This window comes from Carlito syrichta, unplaced genomic scaffold (genome assembly GCF_000164805.1).
Source record: "Carlito syrichta isolate Samal-C Ts95f unplaced genomic scaffold, Tarsius_syrichta-2.0.1 Scaffold307408, whole genome shotgun sequence".
Lineage (NCBI taxonomy): Eukaryota > Metazoa > Chordata > Mammalia > Primates > Tarsiidae > Carlito > Carlito syrichta.
Window position 1 is genome coordinate 120,706 of NW_007251504.1, and position 20,801 is coordinate 141,506.

Below are 20,801 nucleotides of genomic sequence, written 5' to 3' on the forward strand. Positions count from 1 at the left end.
GCCCCATCTCCCTCCTCCTACCCCGCCAGAGAGGGCCCCGCTCAGTCTCCTCCCTCCTCCGCCTCCGTCCTTGCAGGAGGGGGCCCTGCCAGCCTCCTCCCTCTTCACCTCCCTCCCTGGAAGCGGTGGCCCACCCAGTCTCGTCTCTCTCCCTCCTTCCCTGCCAGGGGTGGCTCTGCCAGTCTCCTCCTTCACCCCCTTCCCTGCCCGAGATGGCCACCCCCAGTGTCCTCCCTCCTCACCCCCCCCCAAGAGATGGCCCCGGGCTCCACCCTCCTTCCTGCCATCCTCCCACCTCAGGGCCGATTGTTCACCTATTTCTTGAAGTTATTCTGAACCGCATGGGAGTTAATCGCTCCCTCCTCTGAGCTGCTCTTTGTTGGGTCCATATTTCTCTTACTCAGGGTTGTGGGTTTCCAGCAGGAGTGGTTTCTCTCCATCTCGTTGGATGTTCCCTAGCACCTGGCTCCACCGAGGTGCTGATACCCAGGGAATGCTTTGTTCAGCTGGTGGAAACCGCTGATGGGCTGTAAGCATGTGAAACAGATTCGTATATTCAGAAGAAATATTGACAGACGAGGGAAATCCACGCCCCCCCCCTTGAAAAAGTATGCTCTAGCTATGAGGGTTGCAGGAAAAAATATTACTCTTGAAACTCTGCTGTAGGGGCTCTTTGCCCAAAGTCAGTTATGCAACTTAAAAAAAAAAAATCTTTTATCAGGCCAGGCCCAGTGGCTTACACCTATAATCCCAGCAATTTGAGAGGCCGTGGTGGGAGGATCGCTTGAGCCCTAGAGTTTGAGACCAGCCTGGGCAACATAGCAAGACCCCATCTCTTAAAAAAAATGATCCCAGCAAGTTGAGGCTGTGGTGAGCTGTGATTGTGCCACCACACTCCAGCCTGGGCAACAGAGTGAGACCCTGACTCAAAAAATGAAAGAAAACAAAACCTATTATCAAAGAAAAATGTGCACATAAATTAAAAGTAAAATAGATCAACAAGCTTTTCGTGAACAGCAACCGTCCATCCCCTCTGTTCCCGCCTTGAGTCTTGAATGACAGGATCCCCCACGTTTAAACACTCTGTTTTCGATATTGCTGGTGGTTGCTGCCACATCTCAGTACTATGGTTTCATCTCCCATAGGGCTAGTGAAAACTAGCCCCTAAAAACAACGAACGTCACAAGACGCTGATTGGTCACGCTGAATCACTGTTGCCAATTTCATGACGAAAGTCATTAAAAAGCATTCTAGACAAAGCCTTTTATGTCACAATGTTACGGACTCAAAAGGTTCATCTCTCCCTTTCCCGTTCCCTGCTAGTTTGAGGACGGGAATGTCTTTGAGACGCTTGTGTGCTTTTATAGAATAAAAGGGGGGGTTCCTTCCCCACCCTTCTCCTTCCTGTATTCTTCTCTTCTTGGGGAGAATACAGCATGGGCAAAGCCATGAGGAACACTGTACGGAGAGCCCTTTAAAGCTATAGCTGCCGGGTGTGGTGGCTCATGCCCGTCATCCCAGCACTTTGGGAGGTTGAGATGAGAGAATTGCCTGAGTCCAGGGGTTGGAGACCAGTCTGGGCAACTTGGCAAGACCTAGTCTCTACAATAAATAAAAAATTAACTGGGTGTGGTGGTGTGTGTCTGTAGTTCCAGCTCTTGGAAGGCTGAGGTGGAAGTTATCAACTGAACCCAGCAGGTTGAGGCTGTGAGTGTGCGACTATACTCCAGCCTGGGTGACAGAGTGAGAGTCTGACTCAACAAAACAAAAAAACAAAAACAAAACTACAGCTTAACCCAGCATGGTGACTCTCCTAGCACTTTGTAATCCTAGCACTTTGGGAGGCTGAGGTTGGAGGATTGCTTGAGGCCAGGAGTTCGAGACCAGCTTTGGCAATATAGCAGGTCCCGGCTCTGTCTCTATTTATAAAATAAAAATAAAACCGTAGCTGGTTATCTCTCCTGGAATCCTGCCTTGGAAGCTGGGCTTAGGAAGTGGCTGTGTCTCGAATGGAGGCCAGTGTTGCAGAAAAATGTTCTGAGGAGAGGCATGCTTCTTAGAAAAGGCACAATCTTGATGCCTCGACTCAGGTCAGAATGGCTGCCTGGGGTTGCAGATAAGCGGGTAGAGACTTTCACACATTTGATGAGAAGGACCATGCTAGAAAAAAATTATATATGACTAACCAGGCTCTGAAGTGGTCTGCTGTGTCCCACTGTTGACCTTGACCAAGTGTTTCTGGGACGGCGCGGGCTGGTCGGTGGTGCAGGGTGTTAAAAGCAGAACAGCACAGCAAGTCCAAGTGCCAGGTCAGGAGCTCTGGAACCCCGTGCCACCCAGCTGAGCCACTGTTGCAGGAATCTGGGCTTTGCCTCTGTGGTTATTTCAACCGTGATGATGCTGTTTTCCCAGCGGGGCCCCCACATACACCTTGCTGGGTTTATTGGGAAGAACGTGTTAGCATACGAGGTCCGACAATAAGGTTCATGAACCATCCTAGAAAAAGTGCTCCCTACCTCATGACTGAATGTCACTAGGGTCACCTTGGAAGTCCTCCCCTTGGGAAGTCATGCACTGATGCCAGTGCCTAGTTCACCTGTCAAAGCAGTGTTGGAACTCTTTTTCTGGAATGGCCATCAGAGCCATAGTATTACCTTTGATGTTCTGAATGTCATCAGGTGCCTTCTTTTCCATAGTGCCTTTATCTTCAGGTAAAGAAAAAAGTCACTGGGGGCCAGATCAGGGGAGTAGGGAGGGCGTTCCGATATAGTTATTTGTACAGTGCTGCCAACGTAAGTGCACGTGGCAAGTTCGCATACTTCAGTGTCAGACCTCAACAAATACCGACAAGAGCAAAAGTCCTACTGAAGCAAACATTTGTTGAGCCCTTGCCCTGCTGCTTTTCAAGAGAGGACTTGGTAGCTTCATATAAATGTTAGTGTTCAGACCAAGACTGGAACTTTCTTTGCCTTTTTCTCATCAATAGCTTTTCCCATGTGGGATGTTATCAAGCCTTCGTAGAAAATATATCTCTTGGTCCACACACAGGAAGTGTGATTGAAAAGGTTCGTGGAAGCTTTGACCCTGTCTTGTTTAATGCAGTAGTAATGAGCTACATTTGACTATGTAAATTAGAATTAAAATTATTGGACCAGGTGTGATGGTTCAGACCTGTAATCCCAGCATTTTTGGAGGCCAAGGCAGGAGGATCGCTTGAAGTCAGGAGTTTGAGACCAACCTGGGTAACATAGTGAGACCTCGTCTCCACAAAAAATTTAAAAGTAAAATACACGAGTTGTGTGTGGTGGCACATGCCTGTAGTCCCAGCTACTGGGGAGGCTGAGACTGGAGGATTGCTTGAACCCCGGCGTTTAAGGCAACAGTGAGCTATGATTGTGTTGCTGCACTCCAGCCTGGGCAACAGAGCAAGATTCTGTCTGCAAAAAATAAAAAGAAAGAATAAAATTTTATTTATTAAAATGGAATTAAAAGCCAGGCTCGGTGGCTCAGCCTGTAATCCCGCAGCTTTGGGAGGCTGAGGTGAGTGGATTACCTGAGCCCACGGGTTCAAGACCCACCTGGGGAGGTGAGACCTCATCTCTACAATAAATCAAAAAATTAGCTGGGCGTGGTAGCGTGCGCCTGTAGTTCCAGCTACGTGGAAAACTGAGGCGGAAGGATCCCTGGAGCCCAGCAGGTCAAGGCCGCGGTGGCCGGGAGCGGCCAGTCTGGGCGACAGAGTGAGACTCCAACTCAAAAAAAAAAAAATGGAAGTAAAATTTATTTTTATGAGCTTCTCAGCCTCACAACCAAATGTGGATATGTATTGGACAGAGCGGACACAGAACATCACCACCATCATAGAAAGATTTTTTGGACAGTGTAGGTGTGTCCCTGTCCCACCTGAGTCACTGAGGACGAGTCTAGATATGGAATTCAAGGCTCTGAATTTGCCCTCCATACTACCTCTTGTCTCATGAGCTACATGGTGTCAAGCAGACCCTTTAACGGAGAAGCCTCTGGTTTCCTCTGGGTGAAGCGAGGTCACATCGCCTGCAGCGTCTGTGAGATGCTTCCCATCACGCCCAAAATGCTTTCGTGGACAAAGGTAACCATTGGGTTATTGCTAACTTGGTTACTGACTGCAAAGTCTGTTCCACTCAGAGGTCTTTGCCGCTGTGCTCCGTGGGGAATTCAAGGTGCAGCATCAAGTCACTGGCCCCGTGGGAGAATAACCAACACAGTCAGCGTCCTGGTGGACAGTCGGTGAGACGTGACCCTCTGCCAGGCTTCCCCTCAAGTGGGCTCTTGCCTCAGCCCCGCTTTCTTCTAAGGCTCAGGGCAGTGTTATGGTCATGGCCATGGGCTCTGGGGCAGTAAACTGGTTCTGCCGGGTCCACCATGTACTCACCAAGTGACCTGGCCACATCCAGACTTGTCTTCCCATCCATAAAGGGGCGCTGTTATACCCAAGGACACATGACGTACAGTTGCTGTAGGGTTGAGTGATTGTTAGCCACAACTTAGCTAGTGTCCAGAACTTAGTAAGCACCCTACTCGTTGTGCTTGTTCATAATGATAGGATGCCGGGTGGGGTGGCTCCTAATCCCAGCACTTTGGGAGCCTGAGGCAGGATGATTGCTTGAGGCTTGGAGTTCGAGACCAGCCTGGGCAACATGGCGAGACCTCGTCTCTGCAATAAAACAACAACAATAATAATAACAACAGGATGATGATGTGTTGGTAATTTAGTGAATTACCTGGGAGGAGTATAAATCCAGGCACAGACCCTGAGCACTCAAGGAGAGAAGGTGTGACCTCAAAAGTCTTGAGGTATAGCAAGGGCCTTTCTCCCTCTTGCTATAGCTGATCAGGTCTTTCCCCGTGTTCCCCTGTCCTGTATGAGGTCTCGAGGGCCTAGGCATGCCTAGGAGAAGGGGGTAGGCCATGTTCTCTTACACTGGAGGGTGTGTTCCCATCTACGAGGTCTAAACCAGTGATGGCTACTTGGAGATGGAGTGTTAGCAAGTCCAGTGTGTATGTGACATCTCCAATGTCCAGGAATGGCTGTGGTTTCATTTGAAACTCAGTGTACCAGAAGTGTGTACACGGGTGTGAGCTGACTCACAGACCACTACTTTTTTTTTCACTGTCACCGAGGCTGGAGTGCAGTGGCATGCTCACGGCCACAGCAGCCTCGACTTGCTGGTCTCCAGCAATCCTTCCACCTCAGCCTACCAAGTAGCTGGAACCACAGGCATGCATCACCACACTTGGCTAATTTTTTGATTTATTGTAGAAATGAGGTCTCGCTGAATTGTCCAGGCTGGTCTCAAGCCCCCGGGCTCAGGCAGTCCTCTCGCCTCTGCCTCCCAAAGTGCTCTGATTACAGGCGTGAGCCACCGTGTCCAGTCACTGACCACCACTTTACAGTCTTTTTTTGTCTTTTTTTTTTTTTAGTTGGAGTCTCACTCCTTTGCCCAGGCTGGAGTGCAGTGGCATGCATGCTCACGGCCACCCCAGCGTCAACCTTCTGGGCTCCAGCAATCCTTCTGTCTCAGCCTTCAGAGTAGCCAGAAGTACAGATGTGTGCTACCACACCCGGCTATTTTTTATTTTATTGTAGAGACGCGGTCTCGCCAAGTTGCCCGGGCTGGTCTCTAATCTGCGGGCTCAGGCAATCCACTTGCCTTGGCCTCCCAAAGTGCTGGGATGACAGGCTGAGCCATCAAGCTTGGCCTACAGTCTTTTCTTTAAGCAGCCTTCCCAAGCGTCCTCCCAAGAATGCTAACTTTGTGGGATGTTCCTTTGAAATTACTTGGAAAGAAGGTTCTGTGGTCAAAAACATCGGGAAACCTTGGTTCGGTGACTGAATACATTTAGAAAATACTTCGCGCTGGGTTTCAGTCTGCTCAGAGAATTTATTTGCTCAGAGAACCATGTTCCCAGTGGACAGGCATGAACCTCTTCATGGGACCCCACGAAGTGGATGTCTGAGTTCTGGAGAGTGGCATTAAGAGTGGGCAGGTCTGGTCCAATCTTACTCAGCATTTAGGAAGAAATCATAACCCATGCACACAGCACCCTGAAACTGTCCATTTTGACAGGGTCAGATTTTCTGTTTGTAAATCAAAGATCTTTTCACCTGAAACCTACTGATAGAACATCTGGGTTATTTGATATGGCTTATTTGCCAATAAATATTGAGAAGATTGCTTTTGTCTAGGAATTAGGCTAATGTCCTTGAATAAGAATATGCACAGACAAATTTAGGTTGATATTTAGTATGAGAGGTCAGGTGTAGTAGCTCATGTCTGTAATCTCATTACTTTGAGAAGCTGAGGCAGGAGGATTGCTTGAGCCAGGAGTTTGCCACCAGCCTGGGCAACAATATAATGAGACCATATCTTTTCCAAAAAGCAAAAAAAAAAAAGGCCAGCACGTGAGGGAATTGCCTGGGCAACTTGGTGAGACCTCGTCTGACAATAAATCAAAAGATTAGCCAGGCGTGGTGGCGTGCACCTGTAGTTTCAGCTACTTGGAAGGCTGAGGCAGAAGGATCGCCAGAGCCCAGCGGATTGAGGCTGCGGTGGCTGTGAGTGTGCTATTGCACTCCAGCCTGGGCAACAGAGTGAGACTCCAACTCAAAAAAATAAAAAATAAAAATAAAAATAGCTGGATGTGGTAGTGTGTGCCTTTAGTCCCAGCTATTCAGGAGGCAGGAGGGTCACTTGAGCCCAGGAGTTCAAGGCTGCAGTGACCTATGTTGACACCACAGCCCTCCAGCCTGGGTCATCGAGTGAGACCCTCTCTCTAAACAAACAAGCAAACAAATGAAAACAAGAACCAAGGCAACTACAGCAATACTTGTGAAAATCACGTTTGGACATGCCAGTTGTTCTTCCTACTCCTATGTTATTGTAATGACTGGGTTATTTGGCACAAAGGGATATTTTCCATTTCATCAATGAACTCTGTGCATAGTCTATGGTGGGGGTGAACAAAGGTTCTCTGGAAGGAACCCAGTGTGCCTCCTGTCTCGGCGGTAACTCTAACCTCAGTCTACCTTGTCTGCTGTTTCAGGTGTGTCTTAAAATAGCATGATTTCCCACCATTGTCCTATTAACACGAGGGCGCTTCTTCCCTTAGTTTCTGCACTCGATTTAATTTAATTGCATGTTCATGTGTCTTTATTTGGAGGCTCAAATTTAATTTGTGAACATAGTTCACTCATACACACCTTTCTGGGGCTTTTGTTTTGGTTAGCCTTTGGATTTGGGGAAGGGAGGTGGATTGTTTTTTTCCTTGCTGTTTTTCAAAGGTATTTCTGGATATAGAAGTCAGAGAACAGGAAGGCGCAAAAGGCCCACTCACCTGGAGATGAATCTCTGTCGAGCGAGAAGAGAAAAGGCTGGGTCTGCAGGGTGGGGGAGTCGCCCGCCCTCAGCCAGGCTCCGTCTATGCGGACCTTGGATCCAGCCCGGTTATCCTGCAAACAACTGGGGGGAGAGAGCGGAGAGGTTCCTGTGAGAGACAGCTGATGCTGGCCTTTGAAAGCGCTGGAATCAAAAGCTGTGAGTGTGACGCCCACTTGCAGGGGCTGCCTGCAGGATTTCCTGTGCTCCAGAGGAAGCTTGTCACAAGCCTATGTTCATTCAGAAGTGGAGGGGGTGCAGCCTGGCTGAGAGCTTGGTTTTGCAGTTGCAGACTCTGACCTCATCAGCTCAGGACATCCCATTTCTAAGCTAGAAGAGAATTATGTATTTCATACTCATTCTAAACCAGGGGTTCCCAACCCCCGGGGTCATGGACCAGTACCAGTCTGTGGCCGGTTCGGAACAGCAGGGGGCGAGCAGGCGAGAGAGGGATGCCTCGTACGCATTGAGAGTCACTCCCGTCGCCTGCGTGGCCGCCTGAGCTCCGTCTGCTGTCAGACCAGCGGGGCATTAGATTCTCATCAGAGCACAAGCCCTGTTGTGAACCGCACGTGAGGGATCTAGGTTGTGGCTCCTGATGAGAATCTAATGCCGGAAGGTCTGAGGTGGAGCCCAGGCGGTGATGCTAGCACTGGGGAGTGACTGCAAACACAGAAGACCGTGAGCAGGGAGGCTGGGCTGCACACCCCCCTCCCCCATCCATAGAAAAGCCGTCCTCCCTGAAACTGGTCCCCCGCTGACAAAAATGTTGGGGACGCCCCACTGTTCTAAATGGTCAGCTGGGCACAGTGACTGACACCTGTAATCCCAGCACTTTGAGAGGCCGAGGTGGGAGGATTGCTTGAGACCAGGAGTTCAAGATCAGCCTGGGCAACAAAGCAAGTCCCTGTCTCTGTAAGAAATTAAAAAACCATACATATTGTAGAACTGAAGGAGACCCTAAAAGCAGTCCAGAAATATTTAGTCCAGAATCCTTTGAACTACAATTTTAAGCCAAGACGCAAAGCCGTGGTGATGAACAGCTAATAATACATGTTGATCTTATTTCAGTCTATTTGGTGTCTTTGTGTCTCCCATTGCCAGATATTATTTTAAATTTAACAAAGAAAGAAAATGGGTGTAGTGGCTCATGCCTGTCAACCCAGCACTTTGGGAGGTGGAGGTGAGAGGACTGCCTGAGCACAGGGTTTGAGACTAGCCTGGGCAACTTGGCGAGGCCTTGTCTCTATAATAAATAAAAAAGTAGGTGGGCATGGTGGCTCATGCCTGTAATCCCAGCACTTTGGGAGGTGGAGATGAGAGGGTAGCCTGAGCCCAGGGTTTGAGATCAGTCTGGGTAACTTGATTAGACTTCATCACTACAATAAATTAAAGAATTGGCTGGGTATGGTGGCATCTGTAGGTCTAGCTACTTGGAAGGCTGAGACGGAAGGACTGCTTGAGCCCAGGATGTCGAGGGTGTGGTGAACTGTGATTGTGTCACTGCATTCCAGTCTGGGTGACAGAGTGAGACTGACAAGAAGGAAGGAAGGAAGGAAAGAGGGAGGGAGGGAGGAAGGGAGGGAGGGAGGACATGTACATGTACCTTTTGGTAAAAGGAAAGGAACCTCTCATTTGACTTTTCTGTCTCAAATTAACCAGTTTAGTGGCTACAGGAAGAGCTTTGACATATTGTGTTTATTTTCTCATTGGCCACATGTCATTCGTTAAGTTTCACTGTTGTTTCTGCCAACTTACTTAGAAGCAGCTGAGCTACACTGATTGCTTTAAAAATCATTAAAGTGCCGGGCATGGTGGCTCACGCCTGTAATCCCAGCACTTTGGGAGGCGAGGTGAGAAGATTACCTGAGCCCAGGGGTTCGAGACCAGCCTGGGCAACGTGGCCAGACTTCGTCTCTACAATTAAAAAAACAAAATCTGGATTGTGCCTGTGCATTAAGGCAGATCCAAACCTACCCAGTCCACGCACAGTACTGTTTCTTTCTGCTTGTTCCTTCTCACACTGGGCGCTTCACAGTCCTGGCCCACCTTAGTGGGCATCACACGGTGTAGCCCTTGATCACGTGTTGCTGTGCACATGTTGCTTTTGGTCATGCCTCCCTGACATGATGATTTGGGCTTGAATGGGCGCCGCTGCTAACCACAGTTTGGCTTCCCACTGCTTGGGGAAGAAAGCTGGACCCCTGCCTTGGATGAGTGGCCAGGAAAAGCCTGAGATGTAAAAGTTAACTGGATTATCATTGAGGAATAGAATCCATGTGAGAAACAGTCATGCTTGAACTCTAGGTTAGAATTACTTAAGCCCTGCAAGTTTTCGAAGTTTATTTTATTTATTTATATTTATTCTTTTTTTTTTTTTTTGAGTTGGAGTCTCACTCTGTCACCCAGACTGGAGCGCAGTGGCCGCTCCCAGCCACCACAGCCTCCACCTGCTGGGCTCCGGCGATCCTTCCACTTCAGTCTTCCAAGTAGCCGGAACTACAGGTGCACACTACCACGCCCGGTCCATTTTTTATTTATTGTAGAGAGGAAGTCTCGCCAAGTTGCCCGGGTGGGTCTCGAATCCACGGACTCAGGCAATCCACCTGCCTCAGCCTCCCAAAATATTGGGATTACTGGCTGAGCCACCGAGCAAGGCCTATACTTATTCTTTTGAGGCAGGGTCTCATTCGGTCACCCAGGCAGGAGTGCAGTGGCACAATCACAGCTCACCGCAACCTCGACCTCCTGGGCTCAGGTGATCCTTCCGCCTCAGGCTCCCAAGTAATTGGGACTACCATGTCCAACTAAGTTTTTAATTTTTTGTAGCAACTAGGTCTCGCTATGTTACCCAGGCTGGTTTCGAAGCCCTGGGCTCAAGCCATCCTTCCTCCTTGGCTTCCCAAAGTACAGGGTTATAGGTGTAGGCCACTCACTTGGTCTTAAAGTTTGTTTTCACATTGTCTTTTTGCAGTAAGTCACCTAGCATTGTTGTGCATAAAGACTTGAACCCAGAATTGGTGCTCACTGGGCTTCACTTACAAACCCGCCTTGTTTGGTCTTTGGGGTGTTTGCAAAACCAAGAAATTTTATAAAAATTCAGGTCTATACTTTGTCTGAAATAACCTCCCACATGTTCACCTCCAGTGAATTCCATGGGAAACTGCATACATGAGCTCATTTTCTTTTTTTTTTTTTCTGAGTCGAAGTCTCACTCTGTTGCCCAGGCTGGAGTGCAGTGGCACACTCATGGCCACCGCAGCTTTGACCTGCTGGGCTCAGGCGATCCTTCCCCATCAACCTTCCAAGTAGCTGGAAACACAGACATGCGCCACCATGCCCAGTTAATTTTTCTTGATTTATTGTAGAGACGAGGTCTCGCCATGTTGCCCAGGCTGGTCTTGAACCACTGGCCTCAGGCAATCCTCTCGCCTCCACCTCCCTAAGTGCTCGGATGACAGGCATGAGCTAGGAGCTCATTTTTCAGAGCTCATTTTCAAAGATCCGTGGAAGAGGCTGATAACAACAAAGACAACAAGGTACTGAACCTTTACTGCGTTCCTGGCACTGCTCCAAGGACAGTGTTAACCCTCACTGGTCTGGCCAGCAGGTGTATTACTTTACAGATGAGGAAACCGTCACACAAAGAGATGAAACAGCTGAATCCCCAGGGTATTCCAGGGTCACCTGCTTCGTGACTTGTGACATGGAGACCCGACCTCAGTGGGTGCTGCAGATGCCCACAGTCATGGCGCCTCAGTTCCCTTCAGAGGGGTGTTCACGAGTCCCCCCAGGCCAGGCACGGTGGCTCACGCCTGTCATCCCAGCACTTTGGGAGGTGGAGACGAGAAGATTCCCTGAGTTCAGGGGTTCAAGACGAGCCTGGGCAACTTGGCAAGACCTTGTCTCTATAATAAATCAAACAATCAACTGTGTGTTGTGGTGGTGTGCACCCGTGGTTCCAGATACTCTGAAGACTGAGGCAGAAGGATTGCCTGAGCCTAGAAGATCAAGGCTACAGGAGCTGTGAGCTTGCCAGCCTGGGAGACAGAGTGAGACTCTGAAAAAAAGGGAGGGAGGGAGAGAGGGAAAGAAAGATCTCCCCTAAAATGAAGGGCTGACTCTCACTGTAAAGTAGCCGAGAGCATTTCAACGTGTGTGTGTTGGAACAGCAGACTGTTTTTCTGCCTTTTGTATTTAACTTGATTCTAAACGTTGAAACCAAGTAACCACTGCATGAGTGGGCCTGCATACATCTAACTGCTTGAACCTAGTTTGCATATTTACTATGATTTTGATTATCAGCTTATTGTTTTGTCATATCGACTCATTTCCTAGGGTCACGGCGACCTTGTTCTTCCTAAACCAAAGCCCTCTGCACTCTGTCTCTGGTCTCTCCAGCGTGGCTGTTATTCTAGTCTTGACCTTTCAGTTAGAGTGTGAACATTTAACCAAGAGCACGATGTATCATTTCTCATATATGTGTAGTATGACATTTAGGATTGTTCATTTTTTTTTTTTTTTTTGACTTGAGGTCTCACTCTGTCTCCCAGGCTGAAGTGCAGTGGCATGATCATGGCTCACTGCAGTCTCAACCTCCTGGCCTCAAGCAGTCCTCCCACTTCAGCTTCCCAAGTAGCTGAGACTACAGGTGCATCCCTCCACATCCAGCTAATTTTTTTTTTATTATTATTTCTTGTAGAGACAGGGTGTCGCTCTGTTGTTCAGGCTGGTCTCAAACTCTTGACTTCAAGCAATCCTTCCACCTCGGCCTCCCAAAATGCTGGGATTACAGGTGTGAGCTACCGTGCCCCGCCTTAGGATTGTAATTTTTACAAAGTGGGATATTAATAAGTACTGTGTGCCTGAAGGAATATTAGGATGAGACTATTATGTATGTATATAAAATGCACGTGTGTGTAGACTTTTTTGTTCTGAAAATCCTGAACCACATTCAAAAGCAGACTGACTAGCTTAATGAACCCCCACGCACCTACACTCAGCTTCAACAACTCTGTTTTTAAATTGTGAAATGTACATAATGAATGTTTTATATGTTATACATGTGAAGAAATAACAGTGAAACTCCATGTTGTGATTGCTTGGCTTATGAAATAAAATGTCACCGAGGGAGCAGTGGCTGCCCTGTCCAGATAATGTGACAACTAAGCTGTCATCCCTTGGGTCTCCGGAGACCTCCGTTGCTGAGAGCCATGTAAGGAGAGAGTCTGGCACAGCTGGGCCAGACAGTGCAACTGTCTGAACTGCAGCTGCAGCAAAGGGCCAGTGTCTTCTGACAAGGCCAAGTGCACGCACCTGCACATGTGTGCTTCACCTACTGGGGAATCTAAAAGCTCTACTGGGTGCCTCTTTGGGCTTGATGTACACACAGCTCTAAGCTAGCAAGTTTAAGAAACCGGCTTCCTGCCGAGAGTAGTGGCTCATGCCTATAATCCCAGCACTCCGGAGGCAGAGGCGAGAGGACTGCCTGAGCTCAGGGTTTCAAGACCAGCCTGAGCAAAATGGTGAGACCTCCTCTTTACAGTAAATCAAAACATTGGCTGGGCATGAAGGCATGTGACTGTGGTTTCTGCTACTTGGGAGGCTGAGGTGGAAGGATCATCTATGCCCAGGTGTCCGAGGGAGACTCTGACTCACCCCCCAAAAAAAGAAAGAGAGGGAAGAAGGGAAGGAGGGAGGGAGAGAGAGAGAGAAGGAGGGAGAGAGGGAGAGAGGAAGGAAGGAAAGAAGGAAAGAAAGAAAGAAAGAAAGAAAGAAAGAAAGAAAGAAAGAAAGAAAGAAAGAAAGAGAGGAAGGCACTCAAGCACCTCCCCAGCCCTCACACTGTGTGGGTGCCACAGCACAGCAACATGCAGGAACGGGTGTTTATGGAGACACAACCAAGTCACCCAGATGGCATGCTCGGTGCACTGGTTTAAGGGTAGAATCAGTCACACGCATGGAGGAATCGTGGCTTACAGCCTTGAAAATATATAATAAGCAACTGAGAAGACGGACAGATTCAACTATGTTAAAATAAATAACTTGTTCACTCTCACTTTGGGAGGCTGAGGCAAGAGGATCCTTGAGCTCCCAGGAGTTTGAGACCAGTCTGGACAACATAGTGAGACCTTGAAGTCTTTACAAAACATAAAAAAACTAGCCAAGTGTGGTGGCACGCGCCTGTAGCCCAGCACTTTGTAAGGCCGAGGCAGGTGGAACTCTTGAGCCCAGGAGTTCGAGATCAGCCTAGACAACATAGCAAGACCTTGTCTCTACAAAAAACAAAACAAAACAAACCAATTAAGTTTGGTGGCATGCACCTGTAGGCCAGGACTTTGAGAGGTCAAGGCGGGAGGATCTCTTGAGCCCAGGAGTTCAAGACCAGCCTGGGCAACATAGTGAGACCTTGTCTGCACACACACACAAAAACTTACTAAGGATGGTGGCATGCACCTCTAGTCCAGCACTTTGTGAGGCTGAGGCAGGAGGATTTCTTGAGCCCAGGAGTTCGAGACCAGCCTGGACAACATAGCAAGACCTTGTCTCTACAAAAAAAAAAAAAAAAAATTACTAAGGATGGTGGCATGAACCTGTAGGCCAGGACTTTGGGAGGTCAAGGCAGGTGGACCTCTTGAGCCCAAGAGTTCGAGACCAGCCTGGACAACATAGTGAGATCTTATCTCTACAAAAAAAAAATGTGAAGGCACATGCCTGTGAGGTTTCTTGTGAGACTGAGGTGGGAGGATTGCCTGAGCCCAGGAGGTCGAGGCTGTGGTGAACCATGATTGTACCACTGCACTCCAGCCGGGTGAAAGAGTGAGACACCAGCTCAAAAAATTAAAAATAAAATAAATAAAATAAAAATTCTACCCTGTGAAAAAAGAAACCTAAATAAAACGTGAAGAAAAACAGCAAACTTGGAAAACGAATTTTCCTGTTTATAGTAGACAAAGGGCTAATATTATAACCTGGAGAGAGAGGGCCAGAGTTTATGCAAGAAGAGGGAGAGAAGAATCCATATTGTGAATAGTAGATTTCTTTTTATTTTATTTTATTTTTTTATTTTTTATTTTTTTTTGAGTTGGAGTCTCTCTGTCACCCAGACTGGAGTGCAGTGGCTGCTCCCAGCCACCGCAGCCTCGACCTGCTGGGCTCCGGCGATCCTTCCGCCTTAACCTTACAAGTAGCTGGAACTACAGGCACATGCTACCATGCCCGGCTAATTTTTTGATTTATTGTCGAGATGAGGTCTCGCCAAGTTGCCCAGGCAGGTCTCGAACCCGCAGGCTCAGGCAATCCACTCACCCCAGCCTCCCAAAGCGCGGGATTACAGGCTGAGCCACCGAGCCCGGCTAGATTTCTTTTTAAAAAAGGAAAAAACTATACTAAGACAATCAAACTGTTGGCTCTTTTAAAAAAATGTATTTTTACAGTTTTATTTTATAGTAAATGCATATGAAGATACATGGTAATACAAAAGAAAAGCACAGGACTGTGTAAAGCATTGAAAAAAATTGCCATCAAGATGTGTAGGAGACATTTTTGATTTGTTGTTGTTTTGTCTTTGTGTGTGTGTGTGTGTGTGTGTGTGTGTGTGTGTGTGTGTGTGCGTGTGCGTGTGTGTGTGCGCGTGTGTGTGTGTGTGTGCGCGCAAAATGGGTAAGAATACTTGAGGCCTCCAGAAAAGTTTGTCAAGACTGTCTTATCCTCTTGGGCAAATTTTTTCTTAGTAACTACACAAGGATCTGAGAGGATGTTCTCAGAGGTCTCTGAATTGTGCATAGAAAGTTTAGTTTAAGCCGGATTTGGTGGCTCAGCCTGTAATCCCGCGCTTTGGGAGGCTGAGGTGAGTGAGTTGCCTGAGACCACGGGTTCGAGACCCGCCTGGGCAACTTGACGAGACCTCATTTCTACAGTAAATCAAAAAATTAGCTGGCGTGGTAGTGCATGCCTGTAGTTCCAGCTACTTGGAAGGCTGAGGCGGAAAGATCGCCTGAGCCCAGTAGGTCTAGGCTGCGGTGGCAGGGAGCGTGCCACTGCACTCCCGTCTGGGTGACAAAGTGAGACTCCAACTCAAAAAAAAAAAAAAAAAAAAAGAAAGTTTAGTTTAAATACTTTAAAAGTTTTCTTTGTGACCTTGAAAAGGCATATTTGGGTTATCTAGTGATGATCTCCTGACTGTTAACTCACATTTGGCTTTTTCTAAAAAGAAAAATACTCTCTATTTAGCTGTAATTTACATATTACAAAATTCACCTATCGTAAATGCACATTTCGGTCAATTTACAGAGTTGTGCAGCCCTCACTGCAGTGCTGCTTGAGACATTTCCATCACCCAAAAGTTGCCTGGAGAAATGCCCAGCCAGCCCCCACCCCCGGCAACCAGTGCTCTGTCATCTGTCTCTATAAATGTGCCTTTTCTGGACATTTCATATTCAGGGATTCTAACAACCTGTGGTGTTCTCTCCACCCCCAGCTCCCCTCACTTGGCATGATCCTGAGATTTGTCACATGTTGCTTGAGTCCGTAGTTTCCTCCTCTGAATCGCGGATGGGTTCCCACTGCTTGGATTTTATGTGTTGTTTATCCGTTTACCTGTTGTCAGATATTGGATTTTCCTAGTCATATTCACTTTTGTGTTTATAGTTAAATTGATACCAAGTAGCAATCATGAAGCTAAAATTATGATACAGAATGTCCCATTCGTATTTCTCAGGGCTCATTTAATGTGGAAAGACTCCTTTATTTTTTTTTTCTTCTTTTTTTTAGTTGGAGTCTCACTCTGTTGCCCAGGCTGGAGTGCAGTGGCACGCTCACGGCCACTGAAGCCTCGACTTGCTGGGCTCAAGTGATCCTTTCACCTCGGCCTTCCACGTAACTGGAATTACAGGTGTGCGCTATCATGCCTGGCTAATTTTTTTTTTTTAATTCATCGTAAAGATGAGGTCTTGCCATGTTGCCCAGGCTGGTCTTGAATCCATGGGCTCAGGCAATCCTCTCTTCTTCACCCCCGAGAGTGTTGGGATTACAGGCATGAGCTCCTGGCAAGGCTCATTATTTCCTTCCTCCCTCCTTCCCTCCCTCCCTTCCTTCCTTCCCTTGTGCCTCAGCCTTCCAAGTAGATGGAACCACAGACGTGCACCACACTGCCCAGCTAATTTTTGACTTATTGTAGAGATGAGATCTTGCCAAGTTGCCTAGACTGGTCTTGAACCCTGGGCTCAGGCAATCCTCTCCCCTCTGTCTCTCAAAGTGCTGGGATTTCAAGGCATGAGCTACCAGGCCCAGCAAGACTCCTTTCAATATTCAAATTTGAGAAAGACCATTGAGGCATGGAAATTGTCTCTGCAGGGTCCTCGTGACTGAACTCACTCATTTTTCGATGTATTAGACATTGCAATATTTATATCTCTCTAAATGTATATGATTTGCTTAAATGCATAATGTATCTGGAAAAAAAAATCTGGTCTGCACCTAGTAGTTATACAGAACAACAGTTTGTTCCAGTAATCGATTCATATCGTTAGGTCCCTCCAGGAATATTTATTTCATATAGAAGTTCCTAGGGATGAGGGATTTGGGAATTAGTTCACATCCTCAGCAAATCTCATGGTAGTTGTACCTATCCTCCGACCTTCCCTAATTATTCAAAAGACTCTGTCTCATCTCGGCAGAAACTGACTTAAAGCCAAGCACAGTGGCTCATGCCTGTCATCCCAGCACTTTGGGAGGCCAGGGTGAGAGGATTGCCTGATCCCACAGGTTTGAGACCAGCCTGGGCAACATGGCAAGACCTCGTCTCTACAATAAATCAAAAAATTAGCTGGGTGTGGTGGTGCATGCCTGTAGTTCCAGCTACTTGGAAGGCTGAGGTGAAAGGATCACCTGAGCCCAGCATGTTGAGCTTGCGGTGGCGGTGAGGGTGCCCCTGCACTCCAGCCTGGGTGACAAGTATGAGACTCCGACTCAAAAAACAGAAAAAACCTGACTTTAGATAACTAAAGCAAGAAGCGGTGGCCAGGCATGGTGGCTCACGCCTGTAATCCCAGCACTTTGGGAGACCAGGGCGGGAGGATTGCTTGAGGCTAGGAGTTCAAGACCAGCCTGGGCAACATAGTGAGAACCCTGTCTCTACTAGAAATTAAAAAGTAAGAGGAGATTTTATTGGAATTATGGAATGACAATAATGGAAAACAGAAAGGAGAGTTGAACAACCAGGATCCAGGACAGCTCTGGGAGCCAAGTCATGAGAATTCACGGGTAGGGTCTCAGGGTGCTGCACAGAAATAACTCATCTCCTAAGACCTTCAGTTCTGCATGACTCCTGTCAGGGCCAGACCCCAGGCGGCTGAGTGTCTGTTCATCCCCAAGGGCTGGGCCTGGGAGCGACTCTCGGGACCCACCCTGAGGAAACATCCTGGTTGCCTAGACACTCCCATCTCTTATCTCCGGGACTGCCATTCCTTCTCATAGCTTCTTTGTTTTAAAAAGATTTTCTTTTTTTTTTTTGAGCCGGGTCTCACTCTGCCACCCAGGCTGGAGTATGGTGGCATGATCACAGCTCACTGCAGCCTCTACCTTCTGGACTCAGGCGATCCTTCTGCTTTAACCTCCTGAGTAGCTGGGACTTCAGGCATTCACCACCACACCCGGCTAACTTTCGATTTTTTTTTTTTGTAGAGATGAGGTCTCCCTAGTTGCCCAGGCTGGTCTCGAACCCCTGGCCTCAAGGATCCTCTTGCCTCTGCCTCCTAAAGTGCCAGAATTACAGGCGTGAGTCACGTATCTGGAAAGATTTTCCATTTAATCCATCTTGACCATCCGGCGACTTCCTCTGCCTTTGTTTGTAGCTTTCTTGAGATATATTCCACATACCACAGAATCCACACACAGTAGTTTTTAGCATATTGACAGAGTTGTGTAACTATCGCCACAATCTAATTTTAGAACATTTTCCACACCCTGTAAAGAAACTCTTTGCCCCCTAGTGGTTGCCCCATTCCTGCTGTCCTTATAGCCCACCCTGCCCTACCCAAACCCAAGCTCACTGATCTACTTTTTGTCCCCATGGGTTAATCCTTTCTGGGCCTCTCACATAAGCAGAATCATATGGTGGGTGGTCTCTTGCGACTGGTTTTACTCACTAAGTGTGTGTGTCTCCTGGTCCATCCATGTTGTAGCATGAATCAGTACTTCACTCTTTTTCATGGTTGAATAATATTCCATTGTATGGATATACCACATTTTGTTTATCCTTTTATGAACAGACAGACATTTGGGTTGTTCCTCTTTTTTTTTTTTTGCTATTATGAATGGTGCTGCTCTGAACATTTGTAAACAGGTTTTGGTGTGAACATGTGTTTTCAATTCTCTTGAGTTTGTTCCGAGGAGTAGCATTACTGAGGCATTTGGTAACTCTGTTTAACATTTTGAGGAATTGCCGAACTGTTTTCCAAAATGACTACACTATTTTTTGTTTCCACCAGTGATCTATGAGGGTGCTAATTTCTCCATATCCTCACCAACATTTGTTAGTATTTACTCCCCAATTTTAGTCATCCTAGTGAGTGAGAAGTGGTATCTCATTGTGTCTTTGATTTGCGCATCCTTGATGGTTAGTGGCATTCAACACCTTTTCACATGCTTGTTGGCCATTTGTGTATCTTCTTTGAAAAAATATCGATTCAAATTCTTTGCCCGTATTAAAATTGAGTTGTTTTTACTGTTGAGTTGTAAGAGTTCTTAGCATCTTCTAGATACAAATCCATGGTGAGATATATGACTGACAAATATTTTTTCTCCTTCTCTGGGTTGTCTTTTCACTTTCTTGGTAGTATCTTTTGAGAAGTTCAACTTACTGGTGTTTTCTTTGGTCGTTGTGGTTTTGGTGTCCTGTCTAAGTAATGATTGCCTCACCCTAGGTCATAAATATTTGCTTGTATGTTTTCTTCAAGGAGTTTTATGGTTTAATCCCTTATATTTATTTTATGCTGGTTTTTGTGTGAGGTAGAGGTCGTGTTCATTTTCTGGCATGTGGCCATGAAGTTGTGTAGCACCATTTGCTGAAAAGGTGATTCCCTCCCCCACTGAATTGCCTTGATGATTCTGTTGAAAGTCAATTAACTGTAAATGTGAAGGTTTATGTCTGGACCCTCAGTTCTACTCCGTTGATGTATTTGTATATTCTTATCCTAGTACCACACTGTCTTGATTACTGTAGCTTTGTGGTAAGTTTTGAAGTGTGAATTCTCAAATTTTGTTTTGTTTTTTTTTTAATTTTTTTGGTCCTTGTGAATTTCTTACATTTCCATATGAATTTTAGAGTCCATCTCTTAATTTTTTCAAAAAGTCAAACCAGCTGAGACTATAGTTGTTCTTGTGGGGTTTTTTTTTTTGAGTTGGAGTTTCACTCTGTCACCCAGACTGGAGTGCAGTGGCCGCTCCCGGCCACCGCAGCCTCGCCTGCTGGACTCCGGCTATCCTTCCCCCTCAGCCTTTCAAGTAGCCGGAATTACAGGCACGTTGCTACCACGCCCGGCTAATTTTTTTTTGATTTATTATAGAGACGGGGTCTTGCCAAGTTGTCCAGGCAGGTCTTGAACCCACGGGCTCAGGCAGTCCACTCACTCAGCCTCCCAGTTTGTGGTGTTTTAATGAGTCGGAGTCTCACTCTTTCACCCAAGCTGGAGTGCAATGGTGTCATCATGGCTACTGCAGCCTTGACCTACTGGTCTCAGACTGATCTTTCTGCCTCAGCCTTCCAAATAGCTGTGACGATAGGTGTGCACCACTACATCCAGTTTTTTTTATTTTGAGTAGAGAAGAGGTCTCGCTATGTTGCCCAGGACAGGTCTCGAACTCCTGGACTCAGGCCGTCCTCTCGCCTCGGCCTCCCTAAGTGCTGGGATTACAAGCATGAGCCACCATGCCTGACTTCCAGTTGAGATTTTGATAGAGATTGCACTGAATCTGTAGGTCAACTTAGAGACCACTGCTTCTGTAACAATGTTCCCTTGTTTGATCTGTGACCCTGTGATGTCTTCCCATTTTTTTAGGTCTTCTTTAATATTTTTCAGCAATATTTTATAGTTGTTAGTGTCTAAGTGTTGAATTTCTTGTGTTAAGGTTTTCCCTGCATACTTTATCGGTTCTGCTTGTAAAGGAATGTTTATCCGTACTGTTGTAAATGGAATGGTTGTCTTAATTTTCTTTTTCAGTTGTTCATGGTCAGCATATAGAAATCAAATTGATTCTTGTATCTCGTCTCCTGCCACCTTGCCTAACTCGTTCTGCTTCTTGTGACTGCATATCTTTACAATAAGAGTCTTTTTTTTTTTTTTTGGAGTTGGAGTCTCACTCTGTCGCCCAGACTGGAGTGCAGTG